Below are 22,942 nucleotides of genomic sequence, written 5' to 3' on the forward strand. Positions count from 1 at the left end.
CTGTTTACTCACTATGTGCCAGGTTTGGCAAGGACACAGTGGGGGCATATTGCTCATGCAGCTATGACCTCACATATAATGTGGGGCACCCTGCCTTAGGGCTGGAAGGCCTGCCAAATGTGTGTCTTATCTCCATTGTATGCATTGTATGGTGGACAGGGCACACAGGCAGTGTGCCATGTTGAGGTTGTGTTTTGGGCTTGCACCAGGACACCTAGCCTGCCAGGACAGTGCTGGGTCCATCTGGATGCATGGCCCAAGAGGGTGGCACAGAATCAGTGCTGTTGCCCTCAGGAGCCTACCCTTAGTACGCCATGCCCTGGGTATCTAAGTACCTTTTACTAGGGACTTATAGTGGTAGCTAAAGGTGTATCTAATTGTGCCAATGTATCAAAACAGTTTTAGGGAAAGAGCTCTGGTGCAGGGAACCTGGTTACCAGGGGCCGTGGGCACTACAATTTTTAGGCTACAACATACATCAGGCAAAAAGTAGGGGCTATCCATGTCAAAAAGAGAACTTTTCTCACACTCAGTACTAAAATAAAGACAGGCATGGTTTATGCACCTAATATATGTGTGGTTATATAAGATATTTTCATGTTTGACCTAAACTATGAGGGCCTGATTCACAAAGGTAACTTACCCTTTTGAGTAGGTTTAATAGTTTTGGTATTCACAAACTCCACGTTCGTAGTAATTTACACTTTTGTAGTAGGTCCAACACTCCACATTGCCTACCCTTAGTTCCTCAAGACCCTCCCATTGAAAATAATGGATGTAGAGACACAAAATAAAACACCATAGAAAATAATGCTAAATTAGATAACAAGTCAAAAGTTACAAATATAAATAAATTAAACTTAATGTTAAAATATTTATATAAAAAGTAAACTTGTACTATTTAATTATAAAATATTTAATAACGTGTTTCAACTTTAAAAAATAATGTAACAATAAGGGTAACATATACATGCTATTTTATAGAGCTTTCATATTAATTTATGTTTAATTATTTTAAATCATTTAACTTAATGTTATTTCCTATTGAGCTTTATTTTAAGTCCCTAACTCCATTATTTTCTGTGAGATATTGTTCTGTAATGTTGATCTGGCTAAGTGAGATGGGTATCAAGTGAGCATGAACTAGTGCTATGAATCAGTATGTTGATATCTGTGTCGGTTAACAGATGTTTAGATGGCTTTATTTGTTATTCCTGTAGCCTTGAAGAAGTGGTTTTACTGTGAAACACGTGTTAGCTATACTTTTTAATTAATGGCCACTGGACTCAACTATTGTTTATTTGGCTGTACCTTGTGATTAATGGCAACTGGACTTACTTGCTGTTCATTTGGAGTAGATTAAAATGCTCGGCGTTTTTAAGCCATATGTATATTTTTTTAATTTCTTCCGTAGTGTTTAAAGATTGATGTGAATAATACAATTATCTGTAAAAAATGTAACAAAAAGATACTGTCACAAAAGTGTATTAGATAAGCTCCCCAAAAGGGAAATGGCTCAGCGGGTTGAGCAGTGCAGGACCATTGTTATCACATAACCCTGTTGTAATAGTAGATATTCATAAACTGGGCTGATGACTGATTGGGTGCTGGTTGTGGTCGCCACCTTTCCAACAGAAAAATACTGACCAATTGTTGTTGTTTTAAGTCTTGAAAGTCCTGGAACTTCTACTAAACAGTGCTGTAATCAAAATAAAAATCATATGCATTAATTTGTAACATTACTTTCCTACTTTGTTTACTTTAAATATTATTCCTGGATCATTAACGCAGCTCTAGAACACATTTCAAAGTGCTTTTTATGTATCTTTGCTGTTTGAAGTGTGTACAGATGGAGGCTAAAAAATACTGTCTTAATGTGGTTTTGTTTATTTCTGTACCGGCTGGGACATCAAAATACCGGTGGTGAAGGTAGAAAATCTGGCAACCCCAGTGCTGGTTAAAGGAACACCTGGCGTGTCAAGACAACGTTTTATTCACTTTTCTCATACTAAAGCTCGTTTATTTGCTCCATCGCGGTCAGTGAAGTCTGTCTTCTGTGTCTTTATGCCACTGACAATCTATGGTGGCTGTTTAACATCATTGGCTGTGTAATAGATATGAAGGAGGGACAACACGGCACTCGTGGTATGACTCTCCCTACTTCCAGTGGGTGTTGACGCACAAGCCACTTTAAAGTTATTGACTTTATATTTTTATTACATTTCATTACGTCTGCATGTAAAGTCAAAATCGAATTAGTTATTTTTATTTATACGTATCGAGGAATACCGTTCAGAACCCTATGCGTTATGTCATTGTTTTTCAGCTTTTACATTATTCAAAATATTGCACAATGTAATGTGGCAGGTACTTTCTGAAATTGCAAATCTATTTATCCTGTTTATGAAATGTGTGCTTGAGGCTACTACGACGGGATCTTTGCACTGTTACGATAAACTCACCGTTCTTCAATCAAGCTTTTTTTTTTTTTTTTTTTTTTGTATTAGAGTCGACAGCGTCGTGGCGCACAGACGTCACCGAACGGCTGCCTCGCGATGGTAGAACGCGTGTGTAGTGAGCGTGCGCGGCTGTCGTTTCACGCCTCGCGCCGCGTTACGTAGAACGCGTGAGGGAGGGCGCGAGTGTGGCGCAGTCTGTGTTAGTGACTGAGAGCGAAGAAACGAGCACCGAGTCCTTTAACGTGCGGAGGAGGCGGCACCCGGGGGCGGGAGGCCACCCCCCCCCCCCCCCCCGTGGAGGTGAGAGCTGAGGGAGAGTTACTTAGGAGTAAACGTCGCACGGGCCCTGTGGAGGGACTTTCTTTTGGGACCGTAAGGTTGTCATGGCCTACATTTGGATATAGGCAGGTTGATCACCGGTAGGTAACAGGTCTGGGGTTTTGGTTTTAGAGCTGGTGAGTGGTAGCCCACACGGGGGAAACGTCAGTGCTGGAGAGTGAGTGACAGCCTACATGCAGGAAACGTTTTAGTTATGAACCGTTCACCGCACAAATGAATGTTTGACCGATATAATGTATTCGTAGAAACTCTTTTAAGCTTAGACGTTTGAGTAGGTTTCCTCATACTGTGCACATCACCCTACTAAAGTAGAGTATTACTCGACTGACCCCGTGACTGGGATGCAAGTGATTGTTAGAGTTGGAGACAGTTGATACTTTCTACTCCTTCAGAATTGAATGTGTTGTTACCCTTGGATCACAGTACTCCTTCCTGAAATATTTATTTTGCGGTTCATTTAAAGAACTATAACAACACTTAATGAAAGAAGGGCTATATATATATATATATATATATATAGCAAAGGTGTTGCAGAAGCCAGCTTTAAAATAAGCATTTTTGGTTGGTAATGTTAGACGTTTAATGTTACGAGAGCTGGTAAGTGTGAATGCAAGGCATTGGGTATATTACATAACTATGTTTCAATATTTATATTAGACGAGGATTCAGTTGACATGGAGGCATGAGGTTGAAATTCGAGATTATGATGTTTAGTATATTTTAATTTTCTTTAGGAAGATATGTATTTTAGGGCAATTTTATGCCCTAGGAGTTGCTAGGAGTGAGTTCCTATGGCCCGCCTCAAGCAAGTTCAATTAAGTCTTTGGTTTGCTTTGCAGTAATCGACGTGGTAGGGGGAGTAAATGATACACTTAAAAGGATATTAGTTTGGTAATTAGTGGGTGGTGTGTTCATTTGAAGAAGATTAGGGCTAATAGCTCATACAGTGCTCTAATTTTGACAGACCGTTATTCCGTTTTGTGGTGATAGTTTGAGGCGGTGTGTGTGTCTGGGTATTGAGAGGTCTAGTGGCAAACATGTATTGCTATACCCAGTTGATAGATGGTCTAGACTTAATGGCTGCCAAATGCCATAACTCACGTGATAGCAGCCTGCATTTTGGATTTTTTTTTATTAAATTTATTCCAGACTGTCGCAGGTACTTGGCTAAAAACTACTGCCACCTATGAGGGGGTAAATATTTATCATAAGTTTGAGTATGCAGCACTTAACAGAGATGGCTTTCCACAGAAGTGTCAGTGACTAGTCTCTCTAAAGCCCAGTTAGTAGACTGAAGTGAAAACCTCCAATTTTAAGAAAGTGATAACCCCGCCGCACCTCCATTCTTTTAGATGGGCATTCTTTCTTTTTGGGTTTGGTCTAACAAGAGGCGCAAGCTTTCCGGTTGCAGAAGATCTATTGTGTGCTCACCACAACTCAGACAATGAGTTTGTGCCCCACCCATTGCTTGTGTTCCATTTGCTTTATTGTCACTCATTTCGTTATTTGATGGCCTGTCTTGCCCATCATATTTGTCCCTGGACACTAGTATAGCCTCTTTCAATGCTTTTACTTGGCTGGATTATATTCTTCCATTGCTCACTTTTAGGGAACTACTTTTTTTTCAGCACTCCATAATAGTGCACCTTGACTTCGTGTTGTGTGCCTGCCCAACATCTGACACCCCCCCCCCCCCCCCCACCCACATGCCTCATATTGCACTCCTCCTTGTGTACAGCTTTTCCCAACTGCCTGCAACTTGAGTGTTCGTTTTCTATTTTATTTAAGCCACCCGCTGCGTGATCTTACATCCCTCAATATTATTAGAAGACAAATCATTCACATTTTTTTCCATTTCCGATCTAAATGGTGTCTGCCGTGTTATTTCCTTCAAAAAAAGAAAATCACGTGCACCATGTCTTCCAACCCCCCCACATGCTCTACAACATTATCAAAGCCAATTGATCCAAAGGGTGTGAGACCCGTTGGCTTTGCCAAAGCTTGTTTGAGGTGTAAGAGTGCGTAGACCTCTCTGGGGTTTTGAGAGAGAATATCCTCAACCCTCCTTTTGGGATGTAGACATCACTGCTTCCAATTGAGTAAGTAGATATTGTCAGCTGTACTTAGGAGCCATTCATTCCATTGGGTAGGGGCAGAGAATGCCAAAAAGTAACTATCACCCCACAACGTTTCCAAATGTTGAAAACTGAGCAGCAGAAACAATTTTGTATAAGTGTGAGGTTTGACCCCCCCCAAGCCTAAGGTATGAAGGTAATCTTCCTGTATATTTAGGAAATGGGTGTTGTCCCTATTAGAAGAGTTTGAAGGTCCCTAGCCCACTTTTGGAAACTATCTTCAGTCAGTTTGGCAGAGGCTCCTTACATTGACTGCTAATGGCCTGCAAAAATGTTCTTCATACATTTAATTTTAATGTTTTATTTTTTTGTACGCTTACATTGCATGATAGTGGAAGCATAAGTTGTATGAAGTAGACTGTTATCATCATACCTAATGTAGCATTCTTTGAAATTGACCCTTTGTTTAAATGAGAAATAGGAGAGTCTTCATTGTATGTGTGCGCTGAAGTTATGTTTTAAAGTGTATTTGTAGTTTTCACTGGCAATTCTCTAAGTTAATCCGAAGTAGGCCTAGAAGCCGTCCACTTTCAGGAGGGAATCGCCTGATTTGCTTGGAGTACAACCACCATTGGTATTAGGACAATGTTTCAAATATGAAGTATTTACCATTTGCTTTTAAGGGGCAGGGAAGTTGGGGTGTTTATATGGTTCGAGGTGCATTGTAGAGTCTAGCTGTAGCTCTTTATCACAATAAACAACATTAAGTTACCAGTGATCTTAAAGGAAATAACATTTTAATAATTTTGATTCTTGCTTTTATTTTATTTTCAAAAGGGTATTCAACTGTTTTATTCTTCACAACAATGAGGCAATATGTTTTGTTTCATGGTATTAAGTGTCTATATTAAGATAGTCAGTCACCCAATGAATTACCACCCTTCTGGTGTTAAGGGTACAATATCATGGTAGCAAATACAAAGTGCTTGCAAGAAACATAATTCTGCAATGAAGTGTGGTGCAAAAAATGTATTCTACAGCACCTAGAAATTCTAGGCAGACATCCATTCATGTACTAACCAGGCCTGGACCTGCTTAGCTTCTTAGATCAGGCAAATTTACTTGCTTTCTCAGTAGTGTGACTGTATGTCCTCCTGCCTGGAGAATGGATGACCAGTTCCCATATTGCTTGCAATTTAGTGCCAACAGAGGAGCTCTTCCCTCATCTCTGTCGTAATCAGAGTGGACTGACTCTGCAAACAAGGCGTTCATTATCCTTTTCCCCTCTCTACGAATAAACTGATTGGGGAATTTTTATAGATGCCTTCTATGTCTGTTGCTGGACACCACTTACACTTGCCAAGGACCTCTGATTGTTACCAGGGACTCTCATCACTTATGAGATCCTAGACTGTTCAGAGTATGTCATCACAGAGGGCGAAGGTGTGAAATGGGGAATTAGGAGTTTAGTCCTACCGCCCATAAATGGTCGGGTTTATCGACCCATCTTAAGGACGTTATCATTATTCTAGGTCTTACATGTTATGGCCAATCCTACTATGACTTAGCATGTGTTCATGGCTTCAGCCGGGCCAATCAGACTAGCAGAATAGATTATATAATATTTGATCTCAATCTTTCCCCATATATGAAGGGGATGGCGATCCTAAAGAGAGAAGATGGTGATCACAATGCCATCCAACTCCTGATGTGAATGTATTTAATATCAAGGTCTAGTGGACCAGTATTTATCTGTACTATACAGAAAATTATCTCTCTTGAATATTAGGCATATGTCAAAATTGCCCCATGTCAATGGTCATCCTCTGCTAATGTCCTAAATCTATATTAATGTTGCAGAGGCGTTAGATATTTTGATAAACAGTACTCAAATGGCTAGTTAAACCTATTAGGACTCTAACAGTTGATGAGAAACTTTATGATGTCCTAAGAGAAATGTTCAATAAGGCAGCTAAGATCAAAACTAACTACAGAGCTTAACAGTCCTGGATTAATTAATAGTGTAAGGAGCTTAAGTCTGTTCTTACGGCATCTATCAAAAGCAAAAACCAAGAGAAGTTCTAACTATATAGAAAAAATTACAAATGTACACAGGGAGTTCGGAATAGGAGAATGCACTGCAACACGTTTTGACTGTATTCGAAAACTAATGAGACTAATGGAATATTTAGACCTTGAATGATATGAGATACCAGGAATATCAAGTTCACTAGTGATAACAATAGAAGAAATCCGATGCTATCAGTAAGAAAGTGCCACTTTTTGCATGGTTACACCCCCCAACTTTTTGCCTAGTGTTGATGCCCACTTTGATTGAAAGTGTTCCGGGACCATGCTGACCATGCCCCAGCACCAGTCTTCTTTCCCTAAAACTATACCTTTGTTTCTACAAATGGCACAGCCCTGACCCACAGTTAAGTCCCTTGTGAAAGGTACCTATGGTACCAAGGGCCCTGTGGCCAGGGAAGGTCCCCAAGGGCTGCAGCATGTATTATGCCACCATGGGGGACCCCTCACTCAGCACATGCATACTGCCTTGCAGCATGTGTGTGCTGGTGGGGAGAAAAAGGCAAAGTCGACATGGGACCCCTCTCAGGGTGCCATGCCCACAAAGCACTGTCTGTGGCATAGGTAAGTCGCCCCTCTAGCAGGCCTTAAGCCATAAAGCAGGGTGCACTATACCACAGGTGAGGGCATAGCTGCTTGAGCAATATGCCCCTACAGTGTCTAAGTCCATTCTTAGACATCATAAGTGCAGTGTAGCCATATTAAGTAAATGGTCTGGGAGTTTGTCATTACGAACTCCACAGCACCATAATTGCTTCACTGAATACTGGAAAGTTTGGTATCAAACTTAGCACAATAATCCCCCACTGATGCCAGTGTGGTATTTATTGAAACATGCACACAGAGGGCATCTTAGAGATACGCCTGTATGTTAGCCCAACTGCTAGTGTAGTGATGACCGGTCTGTGCCAGCCTGCCTGACGAGTTTCTGACCATCTGGGGTGAGTGCCTTTGTGCACTCTGTGTCAGAAACAAAGCCTGTCCTGGGTGGAGGTGCTTCACCCTGCAGGAACTGTAACACCAGCTAGGGGAGATGCCCCCCTGCCCTCCCCCACTCCCCTTGGACAAAACCCAACTTTTGGCGGCAAGTCTGGCAGGAAAATTAGGCAAAACAGGGAGGAGTGACCAACCCTAAGGTGTCCAGAGTAAAGGTGAGCCCCCTCTCCCCCATCCCTGCAGAATCCTCTATCTTGGTTTGGAGGACAGGGACCAATAGGGATAGGAATGTGCCCCAACCCACAAAGGGAGTGGACACAAGGAGGGTGTAGCCACCCTCGGGGATAGTAGCCACTGGGGCTTCTGCCCTCTGAATCCTGACACACCCCTAAATCTAAGATTTGAGGGCCTCCTGGAATCCAGCCCAGTGGGTTCCTGATGACCTACAAAGAGAAGGACTGCTTAGCCTAAAAACCCAGCAGACCCTAAGGAAGACAACAACTGCTTTGGCCCCGACACTACCGGCCTGTCTCCTGCTTCAAAGAACCTGCAAGAAGAACAGCAACACATCCAGTAGGCCCAGCGACCTCTGCCGATTCCAGAGGACTGCCCTGCACCACAATGGGCCAAGGACTCCCAAGGACAGCGGCTCTGTTCAAAAGACACTTTCAACTAAGGACTCCAACCTCACTCTGGATGCGTGAGTCCTGACCCCTTTGCACCTGATGCTCACGGCCCGTGTCCAGGTGGTCCACCCAGCAAGAAAGGGTCCCCAGACAATTGGTAACAAGAGCCCACCCTGGGTCGACCCCTCCAAGCATCCACAATGACACCTGCACCTGCAGAGGGACTCCAGAGGAATCCCTGACCGCGAGCTCCGGGCAAAGATATCCAACGCCTAGAGGGTTCACTGCACCTGCATCTCCCTGGCTTGGGAGAACCTGACCCCTGGTGCAGCGTCGACCTGCAGGAGGCCATCTTTACCTGTCTGACCAGTGGTGTATACAAGAGACCCCTTACACCCCCCCCCCCCCCCTCTGTCCGACCTCACCTGCAGCCTCTAAGTGACCACTGGGTCCCCCTCATAGAGTTGCATTGGAAACCAGGCACCCCTAGTGCAGCTGATGGTGTGTGTTTGGTGCCTACTTGGGGCCCCTCCAGCCCTCTCTTGATCCACCCCCTGGTGTGCTGTCTGAGTCGGGGGTAATTTAACCTGCTGGCTGACTGGATACCCCCCATCTCCATAGGAGCCCACGTTAACTGGACTGTCCTTTGACCTGCACCCGACCGGCCCCGTGTTGCTGGTGGTGGGTCTTTGGGGTTAACTTGAACCCCCAATGATGGACTACCTAAAACACAGAGATATGAACTGTAAGTTGAGGACTTACTTGTAAAACTGTACAATCTTTTCTTCCCCCATGAACTGTTAAAAATTGCACAGTCCGTTTTTAAAATAGCTTTTTGCCATTTTAAAGAAAACTGTATACCTTGTTGATTCCATTCAAAGTTCTGATTATAACTATGCGAAGTACCCTACATTTTATGTACTTGCCTGCAAACTGAATCTTGTGGTTCTAGAAATAAATTAACCAAACATATAAAATCCTATTGGTCTGGAGTTAAGTCATTGCGTGTGAGTTTCTTCTATTGCTTTTGTGTGTGTGTGTGTGTGTGTACAACAAAGGCTTATCAGAGGGTAGTGTTAAGCAAAACTGCTCGACCACACAGCGACAAATAGAGAATTAGCATTATCTATTATTCCCTTTGCCACGTCTCTGGGGAACCCCTGGACTCTGTGCCCACTATATCTCATTTTGATATATGCAGAGCCAGGTTCGTACACTATTGGTGGAATAATATTTAAACATAACATAATCTGCATATGTAAAAGCTATGTTGCACCAGTTAAGCTTTGCAGCTCTGCAGGATTCTTCAGCAGAGGCCCATTAAGCCACAAAGTCAGTCTTAAAAGAACACTTTTTTGGCTTTTTTCATGAGGGTCACAAAAGTGTAAGCCTAGAAATATTTCAGACAGGTTTCTGGCCCACAAATGCATGCCATTATTTGAGCCCTTCCTTGGCAACTTAGTTTGTCCAACATCTGGTCTGACTCTTAATGGGTTCTTAAAAACGTAATTGTTTTTGCATGCGTTTGAGCAAGAACTTCTGTGACAATGAAAAGTAGAGATTGAATACGTACCACTCGTGTTTAGGTCGAGCCTAGGCAGTGCACATGTGCTGTGTCTCAACATGTTGTAATCTACATCTGTGGGCTTGCACCATGCCCATGACTTTCATTCGTTCCTTGGGCTGCCTTTCAAAATTCCCTTGATTTCATAGGTAAATGCTTTACCTTTGTCACGCCTTGAGGCTGCTTTGTTACCGCCTTGGAGACTGACCCTGTTACATGGATTATTGCATGACCGGCCATATACTTTACCTAGTGTGGCACATTAGTTTGTTTTCTTCTTTTGCCTCACTGCTTTGTGCTGCACAGCTGTATTTCTTCCTCTTCCTTCTTTTGGGCATGCAGGTGTTTCTTTGTGGTGCCTGCGTACAAAAGCTGCAAGCTTTAGGGGCGTTCTTTTTAAAAAATGTATTTACATTTTTTTAAATGTTTATATAGATTTTGATTGGAGGAGCGCCCTGCATGAGGATGCGAAGTTTCATATAGCATAACTTCGATCTGAGGAGTGCTTTACATGAGTGCAACTTACGTACACGTTTTTAGCAGTTGAAAAATATACAAACTGGAGCATTTAAAACAAAAATTACCAGAAATCCTCAAAGTGGCTCTCCTGGCACAGCAGGAGAGCAGGTAAAACATTACTGCACTTGTGGAAACTTGCCCCATAATCAGGGCTTTCAAAATCATAAAAATGTTTCTAGGCCTGCAGGTCGAGTAACTTAAATAATCTACTCAACCTAACTGTACCGTATTTGACCCGTAAAAACATCTCAAATTGTGTGATCCTAGGCAAATAGTTTACATAGTCACCTCTTACTTAATTCTCACATATGAGTGCACCTTCAAATATGTGAGCTCAGCATTTCTGCAATACAAAAAAACCTCTTTTGTTTGATTAAGTAGACAAGTTTGCTGCATGCATCACAAGAATCTACCCCACTTACCCATGAGGTCTAGCCCACAAAACCTAGGACTTCTTTTAGTTTACTAACACCATTACCATCGGGGATGTAGTGTTTCTCAGTTTGTTTAAACACTCCATTTTAATAAATATATTACTAAACCATGATGTGGTAACATATTGTCATTTACACACAGTAACTGTCCAAGAAATGTCCAAAAAACACTTCACTAACTCACAGCTTTACTTAAGTATGTTGTGTCTTAACAATATGTGAAAATTGGGTTTCAGAAAACAAATCCTTTACACATCAACATGTAAAGTATTCTGATTAGTTTTCATCCTACTAAAATAATTTTCTCATCACACAAATATACAAAAGGGCTTTCACAACTACTGAAATATATTTTGAAATGTTTGCACAGTTGACTTTGTCATTTAAATGTTGTGTGTTAAGAAAAACCTGACGCCCTATATCGTTTCATTTAACATTCTAAGCAATAGGTCACACAGTTCACCTTACAGAGTCCTGGAATTCTGCAGTCAGAAGGAAAATTAATTGTAAGAAAAACTGACTTTTGACCTCTGTCTGTGAACACAGAGCAAATGTGACCTAAGATCAAGATTTAAAGGCATCTTTTATTGACCCTGCACTTTTCAACTGAACAGAACACCTGTTTAGTGTCAACTCCAGAAGGGATGAGTGCGTATTAAAAATTGCTCGACCTGATCAAATAAGACTCGCCAATTGGATTGGTCGAGTGGATTTGTTGAGCCCTGATAATGCTTTGTGGGGCATTTCCTTTTGAAAACATTTTTGCCGTTCCTGTGGTGGTCCTGAGACAATGAGACCACCAAATCGTTTGACACTACATGCTCTTTCTGTCGAGGTCATCAGTGGGTCCCCACATTAGGTTGGGACCCCAAAATAGTAATCCCTCCCACTATTCAATGTGTTTTTAAGCTCTCATGCCTGGAACTTTTGTTTCACAGCCAGGAATTGTTTGGGCTTTAAGGGTCTTGTTTGTAATAGTATTGAAGTAGGCCTGCAAATGTGTAAAGTACTACTCCCTCTAGGGGATACACATATGATTACACCGCATTGCTTTCTGCCATTCTGTTTTCATGTCAGTATGCCCTCTAGGGGCTAACTACTTGTTTTACATGCCCTTGTTTGTAATATTATAGGCTTGCTAGGCCTGAAAATGTGTATTGCGCTAAGTCGGTGGTTTCTAACCTATGTCCCCCGGATTCCAATAATGATTCAGTGGGGGTCCACGGAAGTTAAAAGGTTGGGAGCCATTGCACTACATCCTTTAGGGGCTAAATATATTGTTGTGTAGCCATTTTAGTTGTAGCTCCATGCACGTTATTTTAACACACTAGGCCGCTGTGCACTTTAACCTAGATATATTTTATTCAGCTTTGTATTAGTATTATTACAATAACCATTTCTACGGTCTTGTTTTATTTTCATCTGTTTTTGCCTAGGCCAGCACTCAGTTCTCAAACAAGACATTCTTGACCACTCTGTGCTTCTTTCAAGGCTGCAGTTCGGTACATTGCCGGTGAACGTGGTAGAAGTTTAGTCTCCAACATTTGTAGAAAATACACATCCTTACATAGGGACATTTTCTCAGAACATCAGCTGTGTTATTATATAAACACTTCCTTGTCCCTTATGTGTTAGAGGGAGATTCCAGCCAGGGAACCACGACTGTATGCTGATAGCTTCGCTGCAGATGCTAACGCAGACCACAGGCCTTTGCTCAGGTTTGGGGGTTGATATCTTCCCATGGGAACCTGAAAGGCAGAACTAGAGCTTAACATGCTGTACTCAAATGATAACTTAGATAGGAAATAGTCCATCGATCATAGTGACAATATGATAGTGTTGTTTTTATGCTTCACTCTTTTCATCACAATTTTAATACTGTCATGTTGGGTCGTTCTGGTAATTGCAGCTCACGCTTTGCTATCCAAGATGCAGTCGTTTTATTAAAAAAATGATTGAAACCTATACTGCCTCTGTTTGTCATTTATATATGAGACTGAATTATAAATGAGAGAACCGGATGCGACCTGAGTGAACACGACTTCCCTGAGAAGCCTAATCTGTCATGCGCTCAGCTGCCCGATCATCACTATCCTTCGGTAGAGATGAGGCACTGCCAGTTAGTGGGAGCAAAACCCCGATTAGAGCAAAAGGTGTCACCCGCAGTGGGTTAGACTCCGTCTCCCACACCATGGTCGATTCTGCAGCTCAATATTCAGTAGTCTCATTAGAATAATGAGAGTCTACACAACTATATGATTACACTGCATTACGTTCTGCTGTTCTGTTTTTCATGTGGTTATGCTCTCTAGAGGCTGATATTCGCTGCACTCGGAAACTCTCCCCATAATGGTTTGCGGGGCATTCTTTTTACATAACATTTTTGCCCATAAATCACCGAACGCCGTGCTCTTTCTGTCTAGGTCATCTCTGGGTCCCCACATTAGGTTGGGGAGGAGACCCCAAAAATAATATGACCAATATAATAAAAGATGGCAACATTTACATTTGTTTGCTGCCGGTAGCGGAAGAAGGTAGATGGCAGTGCCTTACTTAAATGCAGGGCCACTGGAATTGTGTTGGAGAGGACCAAATACGCCCAGGCAGGTTTGAACAATTTATGGGGCAAGAAAAGTTATGCATTTCCAACACCAATAGCTCTAACTCGAGCAATTGGGAGACCTATTGCATTGCAAATGCTGATTTTCTTTTGCATTGTGTGTGTTTGTTCCCTGGAAGAAATGGATTCTACCTATTTGTTGTATGTCAGGGATTGGATAGCTTTTAGAAGCTCTCAGAATTTTAAGAACTAGTAGATGGATTAATTGTCCATAGTGTGGCTAAAGTTTTGACCACCATGTGTATGAGATGAAACTTCTGTGGTGCAGGCACATAAAAGCTAGATGCAGAACAGAGGGATTGATTTTTTTTTTTTTTTTAGTATTTCTGTTCATGTTATATGATTAGTCGTCATAGCTGGCCTTGGATTTATATTGTTTATGAACTGTGAATTTGACTTTTTATACTTTTAATCTGATAGTATTTTATGTTGTGTTTTTTTTAAAGTGTAAGGGTATTTTTATGCAACATAAACAAGATTTATTGAACGTGTATCCTTATTCTTTAAGAAATACTTCTCAAATTACCATGTACAAGGATGTGGAATTCCTCTAGCCTGACCCCAGAACATATTGTCTGCTTTGTCCTTAAGGCAAGTAAGCCCATCCCCCTGCAGCACAAATCTTTTTGCTGCTGATTTACAGTGCCACATTATGGATCAGGAAAGGGCACTGTCTGCAGTTAATATTTGAGCCCATATGTCAATGATAGAACTAGTATTTAAGGTTCATAAATGCAAAACCTTTATTAGGGCAAGTGCGCTAAGGAAATGTTGTAAGCCATGGAGTGCGCTACTGACAGTGGTGCCAATATAATAAAAAGTATGCAAACATTTACAAAGTTTAACAATATGAGGCTACGTTTAGTGCTCCCATAACGAGCTCTGATTAGATGCAAATATTTGCAGAGTTTTGAAAGTATAACTCCTAATTCTTAGCTTTCAAAATAAATTGTTCACAAAAATGTGCTTAATAAAAAAATGTTTTGGCAAGCTACTGTAAAATTTTAGGTACCATTTCTTGGAAGGATCATTTAGTAAAATGTGTTTTATGCTAGTATTTCCCAAAAAATTTCTTAATTGAGTATCTGGGTAACAAGCTTCAACAGGATTATGAAAATAACCAAGCATTGGCAAAGCCTAAAGGTCTGATGTTGGTGTTAAGCATTTTGATTTTGTTAATGCATATGTTTTGGCATTTTTTTTGGTACAACTTCATAGCTGTGGGAGCTGTCGGTCCCTCAACACTATAACAAGCATTGACTAAATGTTTTTTTTTTTTTTTAATTGTTCTCAGAAAGCACACTAACATCCTGGCACTGGATAGAACTTTGTGTACTGATTTGCTCATTATGAAAGAGCAGAATTCAGTCACTCATTGAAGCCAGTCTATAGATAAAGACAGACATTTAATAACAACAAAAGGTCTTGGTTAACACCAGACTTAATTAGGGGCCCAATTCTTAAAGGAAGTCACAAAAGTGCGCCCATGGTACGTCCTTGCATTAGTGCAGATTTAAGGCTTTCTTTAATTCACGACAATTTACAAAAGTAGGCCAGGAAATCGCACTACTTGATAATATTTGTGAATCGCATTTTAGCACAAGTGAATATCCATATGTAGATTGTCATGTGAAAATCTGTTGAGCTTTTACAAGTTAATTTTCACTCCCTCCCCCCCCCCCCCCCCCCCCCCCAAAAAAAAACCCTGGAAGAAATTTCCCTTCTGCTCTATCAGTACATTTCCAACCTTTCTCAGTATGGGAAAAATTTTGAGAGAGGCTGGTGAAAACCCCTAAAAATGAAGTTAGGTTTGTACAGACTCAAAAGAGCATTCCAACCCTAGAACTATTAGTTACCCATACTTACAGGCCCAGTACATAGAGCTGCAGAAAGGTGGCAAAATAAGGGAATTGCTGGTATTCAAACCCATCTATATTATGAGCCCTGGCATAATCAAAGAGGCTATAATCAGAGCTATTATATAATGGAATTGCTGCCATAGATGGTACCAGAGGGACAAGTGGATTTTTGTTCTTACTGGCCAAGTAGATTTTATGTAGCAACCTGTCTTATGGAAAAGTAGATATTTTATAAAATTCACACCCCTGCATGTAGAACAAACATAATGTTTCAACTGTCCAGTGTTTTTTTTTTTTTTTTTAGCAGTTGAGCTAGCTTCCGGACCTAAACAAAATACCTTACACGCTAATCACTCCAGCCTCTATGATTGATGTATTTTTTATTTTAAATATAAATTCCTAGCATCCCTTACTCATATAAACACAAGAATGACATCCTATATATCAATTATGCTAATTGTTGTTCATTGGGATTCCTAAAACAAGCAATAAATCAATCATTTTTAGGGAGCCTTTTATTGAACTTGTACTTTTTTTTTTTTTGCATGTCTGCTTGAAAGAACTTGTAGTATTCAGATATCACTTCGTGTGTACAAGCTTTTCCAGATGATCTCTACTGATAGAAGGTACTGTAGTTGTTGCAGTAGTCATACATGCATTCCTTGTATGTCAGTCTTAGCATTGGTTTCATAGTGTAAAGGGTGACAATAAGAATAATTGGAACTTTGATGACATAAGTGTTTAATGTGTTGGTGCTCATGGAACGATGTTGATTAGTATATTGGCCTTAACTATGCATTGAGGAGATGAGAATAATTTAAGTTGAGCATGGTTATGCTGGCGCTATGTGTTAGATGCATGATGTAGTCGCTAATCGCTCACATGCGAGGTATACTCGAGAAAGTGAACGTGTTCATGTGTCAAATTGTTCAGTGTTGTTGGTGGAGATTTATAAACAGAGCTGAGATAAATAAATAAGATGGCTAAGTGACTTCTTAGCCCCATGCAGGTTGAGTGCAACAAATGGGATGTATTGGTTCTTGTTGTAGTCTGTTGTGCTTGAAATATGGGAATAAAGTGTTGTTTTGGGGAAGAGCATTGAATGTGGCAACCAGTTTATCCAGTTTCAGGAAGCTCCCGTTGTTGCTGCGCCCTCTAGCCTCCTTATTTCTGAGGGCTGTACTTTTCAGATTTAACCTGTGAAAGAACTTAACTGTACCATTCAACTGCCAATGGGACCAGGGGTATAGACCTTCCAGCAGTGAGTAATGCAGTGTGTTGCCAACAGCAAGACAAAGACTGGGAAGCAAACCAAGGCTTTGTCTTTTTTAGGGTGCTTGAATAGCCCCAGTGCACCCTTGCGCTTTAGGTAAGAATAAATGTAAATTAGTCAGTGTGGTGTATGGCAAGTAGCTCATTTCAAGTATTTTGTGTACAATTAGTCATGAATATTTTCCGCTGACCCAGTGTAAGAAATTGGGCTATTGGTTAAGGGGTGGAAGCTCCATTCTGGCAACAACCAAAGGGTGAACCACAAGGCTTAGCACAAAACAGTCAGTCTTGTCTTAGAGGCACTGTGTAAAGTGTTTATGCAGAACACATACAGTAGTTAAGTTTTAAATGACCACACAAGAAAAATCTTAAGTTTAGAAAAATAGGTCAAACTGTACTAAGTGATGCCAAAATGCACAAAGTGCCAAGATTGAGCTTATCTGGTCGTACAGGACTGAGACAAATTCGCAAGTTAAAACAGAGTGCAGGCAGGACACAGTACCACATTTAACCTGGTAAGAGTTTTACCTTATGTCCTTGATTCAAGGTCTGCTCAGTGTTTGTTTGCAAGACTTTGCATCAGTTCTGATGAAGCTCTCAGTGGTGTGGCAAGCCTTTGAGGGGCCTTATGACGCTTCACACCGGAATTTATGGAACTGCAGTAAGGCAAGGAGGAGTTCTCTGATACCAGTGAAGGGTTTAGGGCCTGTGGAGGCACCTCTTGGGAATTAGGGACTCCAGTAGAGGCCAGCAGGGCTTTGGCAGATCTTGAACTCTTGGCTGGCATCGGTACACCTCCTTTCCTAACTGAAGGTTCCATCAAATCTGTCATGATGTGAAGCCCCACAAAGCCTCTCCGTTTAAGCTGAGAGTTTCATCAGAACTGACTCCAAGCTCTCTCTGCTGCCGCCTCCTGCACTCTGAAATGAATTTTTCACGCTAGGCTTTGAGAAGGTCATTTTTTTCAGAGGGATTAACGTGGTCCCTGTATCCAGCCAGCACTCCATTGTAGTCTGCCTGAAGTTGTGATCAGATGACCTCAAGTTGCACTTTGTGCTGTTACGTACTGTATCTGCTTGAGGCTTTATAGTTCTACTGACTGTACTTGTTGCTCTGGTATAATTTTATTAAAATTTACTGAATTGGTGTGAAATTTGTAATCTTTTGTGTTTTCACTTTTACTGTTTGTGTGTAATAAATGTATGATTGAAACAGCCGTTGGCCAGCACTTTATTGAAGTCTATTTGCCTGAAGAAGTCTTGATTGTTCTTCCAACAGTGTATTTTTTATACTGTTGTTAATTAATTGAGTTAACAGATTTAACAATCTCCATTATTGTGCAGAAACCTCTAATTCACACGAGGTGTCTTACCTTAAATGATTCCTACGTATTGTTTGAGAGAACCATAAATGCAAGCGTGAACAACAAACCTGGACACACATACTACCTCAACTGTGGACAATTCCTTTTCCTTCTCCACAATTTGGTCCTTCAAACTGGCAATCAAAGGGTTTGTGCTGCAGGGGGGGTGGGCATCTTGTACCATGGACAAAATAAACATAATTTGTTTTACTTGACTCCAATCAACATATACTGTGCGTCGGGCTATAGGAATTCCACACCTTTTGTTCCTTAGAGGCACTTGAGGAAGAAGACGTTCTTGGCCTATCCTATTTAATGCTAATTTAGAAGGTGCTGCTGCTTGAACTCTGTACAGTCTATTAGTAAAGTAGTCTGCTACTCCTAGTAGCACTGCATTGCAGTAGTCCTACCTGCTCAGGATGGCACTCTGCACAGCCAGTGCTCTGGCTTGGAAAGGTAACATAGGCAGGAACTTCCTTTACTTCCAAAGAAGTACAGGGCAGGTAGCTGCCGTCTTATTAACATGGCTCCCCATATATAATTATCAAAAGTAACCCCCAGATTGCAGACTTTCCTTGAGGCTTTTAGATCATCATCCTTTGACAGTGGCCAGAAATCAGTTGGAGGTTTCATGGAGACTTTAATGGCTGAAAAACAAGGAACTGCTGTTTTGTTCCCATTTATTTTTAAAGCATTATTGCCTGGCCAATTGACTTCTCTTTCAGACAAATGTAGAAATAGTCCAGTAAATCATGCTTATTGCTTTCTAAAGACCGCGTCAAATGTGTATTATTTTCATACTTGACAAACCTGATATTGTGGGATTTAATACATGCCATCAGAGGCCACATATAAACATTACAAAGAATTGGACTAAACTTGACAGCATTCTGTTGGTTATGATCTAATCCAATTCAGTACCATACTGCCAATGCCACTCTTTACTGGTCTTGCCAGTAGTGTTTTTTGATTAACCTTGTCAGAAACGGTTGACAGGTCAAGAAGCATCAAAAGCGCCGATTGGCCTCTGTCCCCACTCGTCTGGAGTTTATTCAGGTCCAGTAACCCTGCAGATTCAGTTCCACGTCCAGGTCTAAAGCCAAACTGTTTCTCCTTTGTGAAGTTTTAGTCTTTCAAATGTGTAGACAGTTTTTCTTACATAGCGTTTTAAAATGTTTACAGGTAAAGGGAATAAAGATAGTGGTCTGTAATTACTTAGCATGGAGGGCTTTTTCAGTAAGAGGTGATGGGGTGACTATTGCTTTAAAAAAAAAAAAAAAAAAAAAAAATTCAAGTCTGGAGGACTAGGCCTGATTCCAGTGATTGATTACAGAACTGCAAAAGCTAAAAGGAAAAAAAAAACTCCTTGCCCACATTTTTCCAAATTCTATGCATAAAGGATCTAAGGGAGAGCCTGACTGTTATGCTTTGCCTCAGACCATGAGGGAACGAAGTGAAAGGAATGCAGGACTCTTAGCCTGAGCAACAAATTTATTAACGCACTCCCCAGGTTACACGAAGATAACGTGAGCACTAGATGTGAATGCAGCAACACACATGCAACTCTTGAAATAATCATAGCCGTGGAATAATAATCAATGAAAATGCTATACAGATCATATTCATGCATCACCATGGAGCTTGAATCCAGCATCAGCCTTTGTCTCCCAACGTCAAGTTGGGTAACTCGTGACAACTGAGACAAACGAGAACCACCCCAAAAGGGATTTACTCTGAGCAGTGTGTCCACCCTCCGAGATGATTTCCTTCTCTGTGTCAAGCTTCCCACCATATACCCTTAAACTTAAGAGGAAGGTTCTAGAAACCACCTCTCCCTTTGAGTAAGTTGTGAAATTCACACGTTGGCCGTACCAGGTCGTTGTTGAGAAAACACGCTAGAGGCTGGCCAGATCTCACGGTGTATCTCCAAGACCGAGCTCTACCCTGCTCCACCATAAACATTCTTAGCCTGGTGCATCCTTTTCAGTATTGTCTCACACGTTGTGTTCCCTTCCCTGGTGAGAAAAACAAAAACATGTTAACGGACTGTAAAAAATACATGCACCAGCTGTGTGACTGCTTTTGAAGCAAAGCACAAAATGGAGTCAGTGGTTAAGATGTAGACGGTTATATACAGATAGCATTACACTGATGTAGTAGACAGAGCTATTCCACGAAAGTAATCCTTGGTCATCGTTCAAAGACTTCTAGCTTATTGGGATTCTGCCTTCAAAGTATCAAACTGCTATTAGGCAAATACCTTTCCTTATGTTGGCCTGTGTTGTTTATGCCAGTCTCTGCTTCGTCTCATCCTGGCTAATTTCTCATTCTGGAAGTTAAATTCCTTTACATAGTGGATTATTGCCTATATGAAATGTTTTTAACAAAACATTCATAGGCCTGTGGTGAATGGTTTCCTAGAGGGTTTTGAACATGTTTTCTGACTTATTAGTAGTCCGGTTTCACCTTGAGAACTTATGGTGCTTTCTAAACTGATCAAACCTCCCTTTCAACTGATAGACATCTTTCTTGGAACAGTAGATACAGCAATTGCTGTGAGAGTTGTATTCAGACCTTGTACTACCACACTCATCCCAGTTTTCTTCCCAAAAGTAGTGGTGGACTTTCATGTCAGATTTTATTACTGACTTTATTTTAGAATCCTTCAGAGATACTCCTTGACATTATTATTATGGATATAAATAATGTTGGAATTCTTTCTAGGTGAAGCAGTTTATTCAATTAATGTATGTTAGAATGGATTTAGCCACTTTGTTTCTAGGTGGGTAGCGTGTCATTCTTTACTTTCTCACCAAGTTCACAAAACTCTAGAACAGACCTAAGCCCATTCTACAGGGGACACATCAGTTAGATTTCTTATTTTTAGTAATGTCCTCCACGTATGAAAATGTAAAACTGTCAGTTGAAGGTCTGTACATAGCTTTACAACACACTAGTTGGGGTAAATGAATGGGATAACGCCCTTAAGTAATGTTTGGTTAGAACACATTATCGATCCACTTTAATTTGAGGTTTGATAGCTTTTCTAATCGTTTGGATCTTTTGAGAAACCCCTGGAGGCTATTTGTAACTGTAGTTATCCCTGAGAGAGGAGTGCTCATTAAAAGCATACACAAGGCTACCACCTCCTTGGTTGCATGATAAACCTTTTTCTTTCCTAATACCCCAGAATCTACCTTTACTGTAAAAATTAACTAACCTAATGTCCACTGACAGAGGATGATGGAATACTAGAAGACTGATTCCTTGAACAAGTGATGCCAGCTATTTAGGGTTGAGCACAAAGCGCTCCGTCCCTGGTGCATTCTCTCTGTGGGCTTGTAACCATGCCCATCAGTTTGGTTGGTTCGTGGGCTTGCCTTTTAAAATTAGCTTGATTTAATTAGTGAAAGGCATGCACGTGTCATGCCTTTTTGCGTGTTTAGCCTGCCTCAAGTACACAGGTAAACTGCTGAAATCATACGAGGCTCGGTGTTTTCAGCATGGTTTCTGAACTATTTTTTTTCTCTTTATTTCGTTGGTAGGGTGATCTCGCTGGGCAGTAGTAGTGCTTTGCATGACATAGATCCTGTTACATGGAAAATTACGCTTTTGCAGATAAGTTTCACTGCGAGCGAACTTCTGTTTCTGTTTGTGTGTTTACTTTGCGCTCTTGGTGGCCGTCGGCTCTCTTATGTGAAACTGTTCTTACTTTTCAGTCTGTGGCAAGAAAAGTCCTCCGTTCTATCATGTTTGTATTCTTTCCGTACTCTTTTGTATGTTTCATTGGTGTTTATTTTGGGGGGTTTTTGTTTCCACCTTCTGTGGCTTGGGGTAACTGTCTTGGGCTATCAGACCATCTGATGATAGTGATGAATTTATGAATCCCATATTTGATTCTGAGGGGGCATCTTGGTCCTGTAAAAGGAAAAATGTCCACCTGCAATTTTGGTAAAAGAAAATAGTTTGTTTGAGGATATACAACAGTGATATTAGTTTTTAATCCATGATGTAAAATTTGTAAATTTAAAACTATCATGCCCTTATTTCATTTACTAAACATCTATGTTGTACCATTAGCAGTGTAAATAGGTAAAAGTGGGATCGTATTGGTGGAGATTACAGTATGTGTGACACAAGCTGTTATTGGAAATAAGTAAGCTTTAAAATGTACTTTAGGTATTTTTCCGGTCTTTTGGGATGTTGGGCAAATTGTGAGCAGAAAATACAATTTTAAACCATTATTTGAATGGCTGTTTGTATTTTTTTTTAAAGATCAATCATTTGTTAAGCGCGCTACTCACCTGTTAGGGTCTCAAGGTGTTGGGGGTGGGGGGTTGGGGGAGGGGTCAGGTAAAGTACTTGGGATTCTTATGAGCAACTTTGAAAAGTGTTCTGCATTGTAGGATCTTCATTGGCAATCCTACATTTTAGAATAGTGTGTGTGTATACACCCCAGCGCAGTTTTATAGCGGTAGTGACCACTGGAACATCACAGAACGTTGTCAGACTTTCCATAGATAAGCAGCACCCTGTGTGCCTATTAAAGGCTATTTGCTCCTGGAAATAAACTGATTAGACAACTTTTGAGCCATTTCAAGACTGAATTGCAGTATCTGATGCTTAAAAAGGGGTGAAATGTTGGAAGAAATGCAGTTTCGTAGGCTTAAATTGAAAGCTGAGGAAAAAGTGTCTTGCCCTTACGGCTCCAGGGGCTTCCCCTTATACTCTATTGGGAGTTGCCACACTTCATTGATTATCATAACTGCTAGAGGTTTTGGCTATTTG

General features: G+C 40.9%; 1 protein-coding gene across 5 annotated transcripts in view; it reads left to right on the forward strand.

Annotated features, from left to right (window-relative positions):
• Positions 1-2,500: 2,500 nt before the first annotated feature.
• The window catches only part of LOC138304355 (serine/arginine repetitive matrix protein 2-like), a 735,752-nt gene continuing 715,310 nt past the window's right edge, over positions 2,501-22,942 (forward strand). For 4 of the 5 annotated variants that reach the window (XM_069244333.1, XM_069244336.1, XM_069244335.1 and 1 more), the window contains exon 1: positions 2,754-2,878. The gene's annotated coding sequence lies outside the window, so the exon portion shown is untranslated. Of the gene's footprint in view, positions 2,879-22,942 lie in introns of all 5 variants that reach the window. The other variant, XM_069244334.1, reaches the window with a different exon arrangement.

Source organism: Pleurodeles waltl, chromosome 7, assembly GCF_031143425.1.
Source record: "Pleurodeles waltl isolate 20211129_DDA chromosome 7, aPleWal1.hap1.20221129, whole genome shotgun sequence".
NCBI lineage: Eukaryota > Metazoa > Chordata > Amphibia > Caudata > Salamandridae > Pleurodeles > Pleurodeles waltl.